The sequence below is a fragment of the Phoenix dactylifera genome, chromosome 6, assembly GCF_051530095.1.
Source record: "Phoenix dactylifera cultivar Ajwa chromosome 6, Ajwa_hap1_PhDact_Kaust_v1.1, whole genome shotgun sequence".
NCBI classification, from domain to species: Eukaryota; Viridiplantae; Streptophyta; class Magnoliopsida; order Arecales; family Arecaceae; genus Phoenix; species Phoenix dactylifera.
In genome coordinates this window covers 9,041,901-9,052,698 of record NC_143195.1, presented here as the reverse complement: position 1 = coordinate 9,052,698, position 10,798 = coordinate 9,041,901, and the positions used below count along the sequence as shown (strand labels likewise).

General features: G+C 39.1%; 1 pseudogene; it reads right to left on the bottom strand.

The window, feature by feature from the left end:
- Positions 1-2,236: 2,236 nt before the first annotated feature.
- On the bottom strand, positions 2,237-2,881 carry LOC149753286 (secreted RxLR effector protein 161 pseudogene; annotated as a pseudogene).
- Between the last annotated feature and the right edge of the window lie 7,917 nt (positions 2,882-10,798).

Here is a 10,798-nt window from a genome sequence, read left to right as displayed (position 1 = left end):
TTTTATACGGAAAGAACGGGTTAAACATTTTAACCCAAAACAAGCTTGATATTTTAGATATTTTGACTCTGGTACCAGTCGAAGACAGATTTCAACTGCATATCACATGTGGCGCGGGCTCAGTCCCAATACATAGGGTGACACTCGCGCGTACCTATCAAAGCACTCATCACATGAGCCCTTGGATGGAGAGCCACGCTTCGTCACACGATCACGCGTGAGAGTTTTCGGAAATCGGATAGTCTCCACTAATCCTTTGCTTTGACACCAAATATCACAAAGCCCTCAGATTTCGAGGATTGTGTGATTCAAATAAATATGCATAAATTATAACTTCTTGTGATTTGAAGATTGAGATCATATCTCAACCGTAAAAGAGATCAGATCTCTTACCTTTAGAAGGGGGTCCTTCAAGGATGCTTCGCAACCACACAAGCGTCCGGCCTCGATGACTCGTCCACGCGAGACTCCAGAATGATCAGCTTTTCGGGAGTGCTAGCTCGCAGGAAAACAGAAGGATGGCTGAAAGGGAGAAGAAGGAAGAAGATGGACCTTTATAGCTCAAGAACTCCTTCTTGGGCTTTCACCTTCAGAGCTTCTCTCTCTAGAATTCAAATTGGATTTCTTATCCTTCATAAGAAAGAGGGATGGCCTATTTATAGGCCAAGGAGAGAGAAAAGGTGTCCTGCCAGGACACATGTCACACATGCAAGGGGCGAGGTGTCCGGCAATGAAAAAAATGGCTTCATGCAAAGGGGGTGAGGTGGCCTGGAGGGCAATGTCATGGATGACCTCATGAGGCAGATGAGGTCATGGATGACATCAGGAGGAGTGTGAGGTGTCCAGGCCCGCCACATGTCACACATGCAAGCAAAAATATGATTAAGAGCAGGCGGTCGGTATGTGAGTCCCACATACAGTATGTGGGTCCCATAAATGCAGGACGTGGATTCCATATACAGTATGAGGGTCCCACCTAAGCAGGACGTGGGTCCCACATACAGTATGTGGGTTCCATAAAGGAAAAGAAGTCCTAATCATACTAGGATCATAATTGATTTCAATCCAATTTGACTCAAGCCAAATTTGATTTGGTTGGGGCAAATTAGATATTTTCACCAAACCAATTTTGGTGTCAATTACGGTTTTACCAATTTCAAATCATATTTGAATTTGGTCAAGCCCAATCTCTATTACTCAATCAAATTGAGTCTAATCAGTGATCCAATCACCAATTAACTTCTTCAAGCAACAATTGCTTAGGGCAATCAGTCAATCACATTGACTATTTTACCTTTAGACGATTCTCAATCGTCAATAAGCCATTTGACCAATCCAGAAACTTCTAAGCGTGTGACCTCACAGGTTCGAACTTAAGCCGGTAGTACAAGAATACTTCCTGCACTAATCGAAGTAACCATCTAGCAATGGGACGTGATGACCGGATAGGCCGAATAGATGCAAAGTAACATTCTAGAACCTTTTGGACAATGATTACCGTATAATTCATCCTCTTGATCACAAATGCCCAAGACGGGTTAAGAGTCTGTCAACTCTAAAACTATCAATCCAGAAATGTGTTTCAATTCAATAAGTCAAGTGATAGTGATTTGACTTTTCCTGGCCAGGGTACTACTTAATTGAAAATACAAGGCATTTATCCTTATTTCTAAGGGAGGTCAATCCCATCTTGATCTGCAACTGACTACCACAAGTACTTGACTGGACCCAGAAACCTTCCGTCGCTGGATTAGAAATCCAGGTAGTCCAGTATCAAAGTACAGTGAGTTGCTTGCAAGCCACTGGTTGCAAGCTCATGTCTATAGGATACATATACCCATATCCACTCGAAACAACTCTTGACAAGAGAGAGTTCGTCAATTGGTCACGTTCAGTGAACGTACACTACCATTCACCTGTATACCATACTAGTATCTCTATACTCTTTGGTTTGAAAGACAACCAACAAATATAATACACAATGACCTACGCCCGATAATACTATCGTCCTGTTAATAGTATATCATACGGTCATGAACATTTAAGGACTTGTGTGACAAAATCATATTTCATTACACAAAGCAGTTCTAAGGACTTCATCACATCAGGAGTTCATGAAGATGTATTGGTGATGAATAAATATCAAATAATATTTATTAATTTTATTGATTCATTTACAATTACAATCATCGAATGATTGGTTTTAGGACACAATTTCCAACAACTTCTACTTGAACTAAAGCCAATCACTACAGTATCTCATACCCATCTTTGTAAAATGATCATTGAACTCCTTGATGGTGAGGACTTTAGTAAAAGGGTCGGCCAGGTTGTCCTTTCCGTCGATCTTTTGAAGATCAACATCACCTCGCTTGACAATCTCACGAAGCAGGTGATATCTGCGTAGAATGTGCTTGGTGCGCTGGTGAGCTCTTGGTTCCTTGGCCTGAGCGATGGCACCAGTGCTATCCGAACAGACATGGACTGGTCCACTAAGGGAGGGTGCAAGTTCGAGCTCAGCAATGAACTTCCGCAGCCACACAGCTTCCTTCGCCGCATCCGATGCCGCAATGTACTCCGCCTCGCACACAGAGTCCGCTATAGTAGTCTGCTTGGAACTCTTCCAACAGACAGCCCCACCATACAGGGTAAAAACAAATATAGACACACTCTTGTTATTATCACAATCTGACTGGAAACTGAAATCAGTATATCCCACAAGTTTCAAGTCATAATCTCCATAGAGCAGCCACTTATCCTTAGTATTTCTCAAATACTTGAGGATAAATTTTACAACGGTCCAGTGGCTGTCTCCTAGGTCAGACTGGTACCTACTCACTACTCCTAGCGAGTGTGCCACGTCCGATCGTGTACATATCATGGTGTATATGATGGACCCCACAGCCGAAGCATAGGTGAGGATGATAGTGGTATTTTGATGATTAATACAATGATTAAGAGTATGTTACGAGTTAATTTGATACATCATTAATAAGTCCGTACTCTTGATACATTAGTATAATGAGATAAAGATGCATTTCATTGATTATTAATGAGATAAAATTTGCGATAGAAAAGGGATAGTGAATTCTAAATTCTAATTCGGCAAAGCTTCAAGTGAGACATACTCTTAAGTGGACAAAAGTAATTTTCATTGTTTGGAGTATGTAGCACTACCATGACATATATTCAAAATTGCTTAAAGTTTATTTCATTGATTATATGGATGAATTTAACCTTAAGTTGCAGCAAAGTGTGGATTGAGTCGACCCCAAGATTGATTGAGTCAACCCCGGCACATCAAGAAACCATTTGGCACACTTCTGCAAAAATGGCACGGATGAACAGTACTTGGGTCGACCCAAGTAAAGGATGAGTCGACCCAATCCTCAAGCCTCAAGAAAACAGTTCTCTGGAAATCCTAAGAGGGTCGACCCAAATGAAACTTGAGTCGACCCCAAGTTAACATGAGTCGACCCAAAGGCAATGACATTCAAAAATAGGTTCTCTGAAAACCCTGAGAGGGTTGACCCAAGTGGAAGTTGAGTCGACCCAACTGAACCTTGAGTCGACCCAAAAAGGTGTTGAGTCGACCCAAGTAAAGGAAGGCTGAAATGCAAGGTTCTGTGGTTTTTGAGAGGGTCGACCCCAATGTTGCATGAGTCGACCCAAGTGAAAGTTGGGTCGACCCCAGTAAAAGTTGAGTCGACCCAAGCACGGGTAGAAGTATAACGGCTAGTTCTGCAGAAGTACTTTTTGACCTCCCAACAGTGAGTAACGGCTAGTTTTTGAATTCTAATCATTGGGGCTTGTTCAATGGATGAAAGAAACTATTTAAAGTGACACTATTCATTAGAGGAAGTATCCTTTTGCAAAATATCAAAGCTTATACAAGAAAGACAAGTGCCCTAATCTTCTTCATCCAAGTGCTTCTTTCAAGAGTTAAAAGGAAGTGGTTGAGCAGATTTCAAGAGATATTAAGAGCTCCATCCACCCTTGAAGAGTGAAGCATTCTTGACAAAGAAGAGAGAAGTCTCATCAAGCGATAACTATTCTCTAAACTCTTCTTTGTAGCTTATATATGTTATATTTGCTCATCTAGGAGCTTCAACTTTCTTCTTTCTTTTTATTAATCACCTTGTAAAGATTTGTTGGTGAGCCCGCAAAACCAACGGTGTAGGTTTATTGGTGAACCCGTAAAATCAATTGTGAAGGTTCGTTGGTGAGCCCGTAAAACCAACATAGATTCTTGGTGATTCCGGAAAACCAAAGTGTAAAGGTTTTTGGATTGTGAGCCCGGAAAACAATCAAACTGTAATCCGTGGGATTATAGTGAATTCCCAAGGGGTCGCTTGGGGAGTGGACGTAGGTGCTTAGGAGAGCACCGAACCACTATACTTCTTGTGTGTTTGTATTGTGCATTGTTCTAATTTCACTCACTCATCAATTGATTAAAGTAAGATAGTAAAAATAAAGAGAAACCAATTCACCCCTCCTCTTGGCTTGTCACCTTGAGCAACAAGTGGTATCAGAGCAAGGTGCTCATATAGTATTTGTTGATCTCACAATTAAAAGACAAAGATCATGACAACCCAAGTGGGATGTTTTATGAGTGAGGGGCAATCCACAAATAAACCTCCTCTATTTAATGGCACTAATTACACATACTGGAAAGCTAGGATGAGGATATTTATTCAAGCTCTAGACTATGAATTGTGGTATATTATAATTAGAGGACCTCACACACCCACAATTAGTATAGAGGGCACTATCATTTCCAAACCAGAAATGGATTGGAATGAGAATGATAAAAGACTAGCACAATTAAATGCTAAAGCAATAAATGTACTTTACTGCTTACTAGATGTAAGTGAATTCAATAGAATATCTACATGCATCTCCGCAAAAGAAATTTGTGATAAACTTGAGGTCACATATGAAGGAACTAATCAAGTTAAGGAGTCAAAGATAAACATATTAGTACATAAGTATGAGTTATTTAAAATGGAATCCACTGAGTCCATAACTGAAATGTTTACTCGTTTCACGGAAATCATAAATGGGCTAAAGAGTCTAGGAAAGTCTTATACTAACTCTGAATTGGTGCGAAAAATTCTCAGGTCTCTACCAAGAGTTTGGGAGGCCAAGGTAACCGCAATTCAGGAAGCAAAGGACCTCAATACACTGCAATTGGAGGAACTTCTAGGATCACTCATGACCCATGAGTTGACCATGAGGCAAAATTCAGAAGATGAGGTCAAGAGAAGAAAGACCATTGCCCTAAAGTCTACCACTCCAAAACAAGAAACTGAATCGAAAGAATCTGATGATGATGATGAACTTGATGAAGAAGGAATGTGAGGATGATAGTGATATTTTGATGATTAACAAGCAATTATCAAGAGTATGTTATAAGTTAAATCGATACTTCATTTATAAGTTTGTTACTCTCAGTATATTTGTATAAATTGATAAAGATACATTTCATTGTTTATATGAATGAATCTAACCTTGAGATGCAGCAAAGTGTGGATTGAGTCGACCCAAAGGATGATTGGGTCGACCCCGGCACATCAGGAAAGCATTTGGCATACTTCTGCAAAAATGGCACAGATGAACAGTAAGTTGGGTCGACCCAAGGAAAGCATGAGTCGACCCAAACATCAAGCTTCTCAAACAACTCAGAAAATGGTTCTCTGGAAATACTGAGAGGGTCGACGCAAGATGAAGTTGAGTCGACCCAAGCTTGAGTCGACCCAAATCCTGAGTGGGTCGACCCAAAGGCAAGACAGAACAGATGACAGAAAAGGTTCTCTGGAAACCCTGTTAGGGTCGACCCAACTGAACCTTGAGTCGACCCAAAGAAAGGTTGGGTCGATCCAAGTGAAGGAAGGCTGAATTGCAAGTTTCTGTGTTTCTGAGAGGGTCGACCCAAGGAATGTTTGAGTCGACCCAAGTGAAAATTGGGTCGACCCAAGGACAGGTTGAGCCGACCCAAACACGGGCAGAAGCATAACGGCTAGTTCTGCAGAAGTACTTTCTGTCCTTCCAACAGTGAGTAACGGCTAGTTTTTGAATTCTAACCATTGGGGCTTGTCCAATGGATGAAGAAAATTATTTAAAGTGGCACTATTCATCAGATAGAACACTTTTTTTAAAGAATATCAAAGAGTACACAAGAAAGAGAAAGTGCCCTAATCTTCTTCATCCAAGTGCTTCATTCAAGAGTCAAAAGAAAGTGGTTGAGCAGATTCAAAGAGTCATCAAGAGCTCCATCCACCCTTGAAGAGTGAAGCATCCTTGACAAAGAAGAGAGAAGTCACATCAAGCGATAAATATTCTCTAAACTCTTATTTGTAGATTATATTGTTATATTTGCTCATCTAGGAGTTTAAATCTTCTTCCTTTGTTTATTAAATTACTTGTAAAGGTTGGTTGGTTAGCCCGCAAAACCAACGAAATAGGTTGATTGGTGAACCCGGAAAACCAATTGTAAAGGTTCGTTGGTGAGCCCGTAAAACCAACATAGGTTCGTTGGTGAGCCCGTAAAACCAACATAGGTTTTTGGTGAACCCGGAAAACTAAAGTGTAAAGGTTTTTGGATTGTGAGCCCGGAAAATAATCCAACTGTAATCCGCGGAATTATAGTGAATTCCCAAGGGGTCGCTTGGGGAGTGGACGTAGGTGCTAAGGAGAGCACCGAACCACTATACTTCTTGTTGTTTGTGTTGCCCAGTAGATACAACCCAAGAGGGGGGGTGAATTGGGTCTTTTAAAACTTTTAAGCTACTTCTAGCACTTTTTGATTAATTATGCTAAGTTGTATATATGCGCAGTGAAAGTTAAACTTAGCGACAGTTTGATGTATAGAATGTGACTTGATTGAGTATGCTTGCAACTAAAGAATTCGCGGATAATAGTTAAGCAAGCAATTTATCTAAGTGAGTAAGTGTGTGAGTTAGATAATGACAAAAAGCATTACAAACACAGCAAACATATAGTGGTTCGGTGCACCCCAGCACCTACATCCACTCCCCAAGACTTCTTGGGAATTTCACTATAATCCTACAGATTACAGTCGGTTGTTTTACAAGCTCACAACCCAACTTGTTGTTTTGCGAGATCACAACGAACTCGGTCGGTTTTCCCAGGCTCACCGACTAGAACCAACCCCGATTGTTTTCCCGGGCTCACAATCAAACCCTTTCACGTTGGTTTTACCCTCGGCTCACCAACAAACCTATCTCCGTTGGTTTTCCCTTCGGCTCACCAACAAACCTTACACCGTTGGTTTTCCCTTTGGCTCACCAACAAACCTTAACCCCTTGATTCAATCCCGTGATTGAATCAAGTTACAAGATAATAAAACAAAGTTTAAAACAAATCAAAGCTTCTTAAACAAGCAAATATAACAATATAAACAAACAGAGTAAAGAGAAGCCCTCAAACGAGTTTTGAAGATGGAGGAGCTCGACTTCTTCTTTACTTGACCCTCTTCTGATTTGGCACGAAGTAGAGGATCACCGAGGCAGCACACTGATGGAGAGGAAGCTTTGGGATTCACTTGGAAGCTCTTCTTCTCTCTATTTCTCTTTGGATGGCCCTTTTTGTGCTTATGGGAGATTTTCCTTGTAATCTCTTTCCTAAATGTTTTCTCCCACTTCCATGAGTTCTCCCCTAGCTCTCTTCTTGTTTTTATAGCTTTAGATGGAGTGGAAACAAGAATATAGCCGTTAGAGACAAAAATATAGCCGTTGGAACCAGTCTGCACCTCCTGACAATATTACCGTTGGGATCGGAGTCGACTCGCGCGATCAGGAGTCGACTCGGCTGTAGCGGGAGTCGACTCAAGCTTTTCCGGAGTCGACTCGGCAACTGTTCCAAATTTGAATTTTGTCCACTCGAGTCGACTCGACTATCCTGGGAGTCGACTCGAATCCCAGAGTCCGAACTCCCGATCCTCTGTCTTTTGGCTCGTCCAGTCTTGGAGTCGACTCGAACTTCCTTGGAGTCGACTCGGCTCTCAGTTTTCGAAAGTTGGTCTTCTGCCATCTTAGTGTAGTGCTGCCTTGGAGTCGACTCGAGCTGTCTGGGAGTCGACTCGAATCTCAGAGTCGGAAAACTGATCCTCTGTATTTTGGAGCCGCGCTGCCTTGGAGTCGACTCGACTTGTCTTGGAGTCGACTCGCCTCTCAGAGACGAAAATACCGTCTTCTGTCTTGGGGTTGCGCTGTCTTTGGAGTCGACTCGGACTTTGTGGGAGTCGACTCGAATCTCAGTGTCCAAAAACTGCTTCTCTGAGTTTTCCCTTGTGTACCACTGAGAGTCGACTCTCGCTTTCTTTGGAGTCGACCCGACAACCATTGGAGTCGACTCGCATTCCTCAGGAGTCGACTCGAATCTCAGGGTCGAAAATCCCTCTCTGACTTTTCTGCCTTTTACACCCTGGAGTCGACTCGTTCTACTCTCGAGTTGACTCGCCAAGCATTGGAGTCGACTCGAATTCCTCAGGAGTCGACTCGAAGACTATTCTTTTAAATTTTCCTTGAATTTGCTCCTCCAATTTGAATCTTTTGAACTTGAGACTTGGGCCAATAACTTGTAGCTTTCTTCCAACTTTTCTTGAGTGCTTTTAGAGGCCTTCTTGTGTTCTTCCAACTTGCTATGTTCCTTGCAACATAAATATCTTTCTCCTTGCAACATAAACATTAGTATCTATACTTCAAGGTTTTGTGATCATCAAAATCAATCTATGAATCAATCTTTGGGTCATCAATCTCCCCCTTTTTGATGATGACAAAACTTGGAGTATATGCAATATAAAAGATATTGTTTTCTAGAAGTAATACATAGCTAAGTTGCATGAAGTAGAAAACATATATATTTGAAACATACTTCATGATACTGCTTTAGATTCAATCAGCTTAACACAATCAATTTAAGCTGATTTGTACTCAATACAAAAAGCATTATAAGCATATACTTAAATATTTCTCCCCCTTTTTGACAACATCAAAAAAAAAAATAGGGAAACATTAAGCACAAATATTTCTTTTCCTTATTGTACTCTGATTTGCATGTTGAATTATTGCAAGAATATGAATCATATAACTCAAGGCAATAATATTGGAATCAGATTAGTGAGCACAGATCAGAGCCAATTAAGATAATTTCAGAGCAGAACACATTGAATGTGATTTCAAGAAGTTTTCTAATTTGATACCACAGATAGTTTTCTAATCAAGTGTGGGTGGAATCTCTCTTAGGTTAATTCAAGAAGTACCACAAATGATATTCAATGAAAAGCACGAATGGAAGTCTAACATCTCTTCAATAATAAGTATGAAAGCTTGTTCATTTAAGATCTTTTGCCCAATCTATTAAGTGTTTTATCAACAGGAGAGCAATTTAATTAATTTTCAGAGTAACAGGTCAAAACCTATATATGTAAAAGACACATCATCATGTTGGATCATTAAGTCTTAATAACTTCAAAGTTCTTTAATGATAATAAGATCATTGGGGCACAAACACCAAAATATGAAATCATGCAACATGATTTCTTTAGAGACTTTCTTTTATCTCTGTAGAAAGTAAGCACAATTTGATACATAACAATATGAATTGGCACACAATTTAAGTTCTAAAGTTCAAGTCAATTACACGTTATTCTCCCCCTTTTTCATTAAGTTAGAGGCTCTCAAGATTTGTAATTTGGTTCATGAGTGATGCATAAGATATACTAACCAAATAACACGCCTCAAGGTGTATCATAAAAATTTTTAGATTTAAATTTCAGATGATAAATATTGGAGAGCATTAAGATCACTTTTCATTTAGTATTCTTCCTCTCTCCTTTAGTTATAGATTAATGCGATTAAGTTCCATAAGACCTCTCCTTCTGAAATTTTCTTTCTCCCCCTCAATTGATCATTCCATTTAAGAGTTTAAAATTTGAAGATAATGTTCAATAAAATTGTCAATCTCAAAAATATATTTTCTATAAGTTCAAGGTTTGAGATAAGACAACCTTTATAGAACTCATCTCAAGGTAATTAAAGCATGTCTTGCAATATAAGGAGGTTCATCAAAATCAATCCATAAAATTCAAGGTATGCATCAAATTAAAGTATCTTTAGAATATCTAAAGCTCCCCCTCAAAAGATGCATTCCTCTTTAATCATTCTTTTCTTTTGATATCGAGAGTGTAGAGTGATCTAGAATTATTCAAAATTTATAGTAGTCACTCTTCCTAATCCTTTAAGAACAAGTTATGCTTTCTCCTAATCTTAGAAAAAATGTATAGAATTATTAATCAGAAAATGATTCATTTGAAGCTCAGTTTCTTTCAAAAGCATTTACATTTTCTTTCTTTTAGAATCATTTGAGTGAGCTGAAATATTTCTAGCTTTAAGATCATTCACTCTATTTTATCTTTAATAATGTAGGAGAGAAAAACATATAGATGATCATTGAAATATATATATTTATAGAACTCAATTTCTTAATCATAGTTTTTCAGCAATGTATACATGGAGCATAATAAATATTTTTAATATCAAAATAAAATCATATATTTAAAAATATTTGCTTGCAATCAAGATCATTGATCATTTAGACCAATATTAGTAGATTTTAATGATAAGAAAGGATATGTTTCGGATGCGTATCGGAGCAATCAGCCAAGACATCAAAATTAATTCTGTTTTTCTTAAATTAAGATTTTATTTAGAAATCATATTGAGTTTAAGCTTTTATACAAAATCAGATTCTGAATTTTCATAAGAATTTTCAAGAA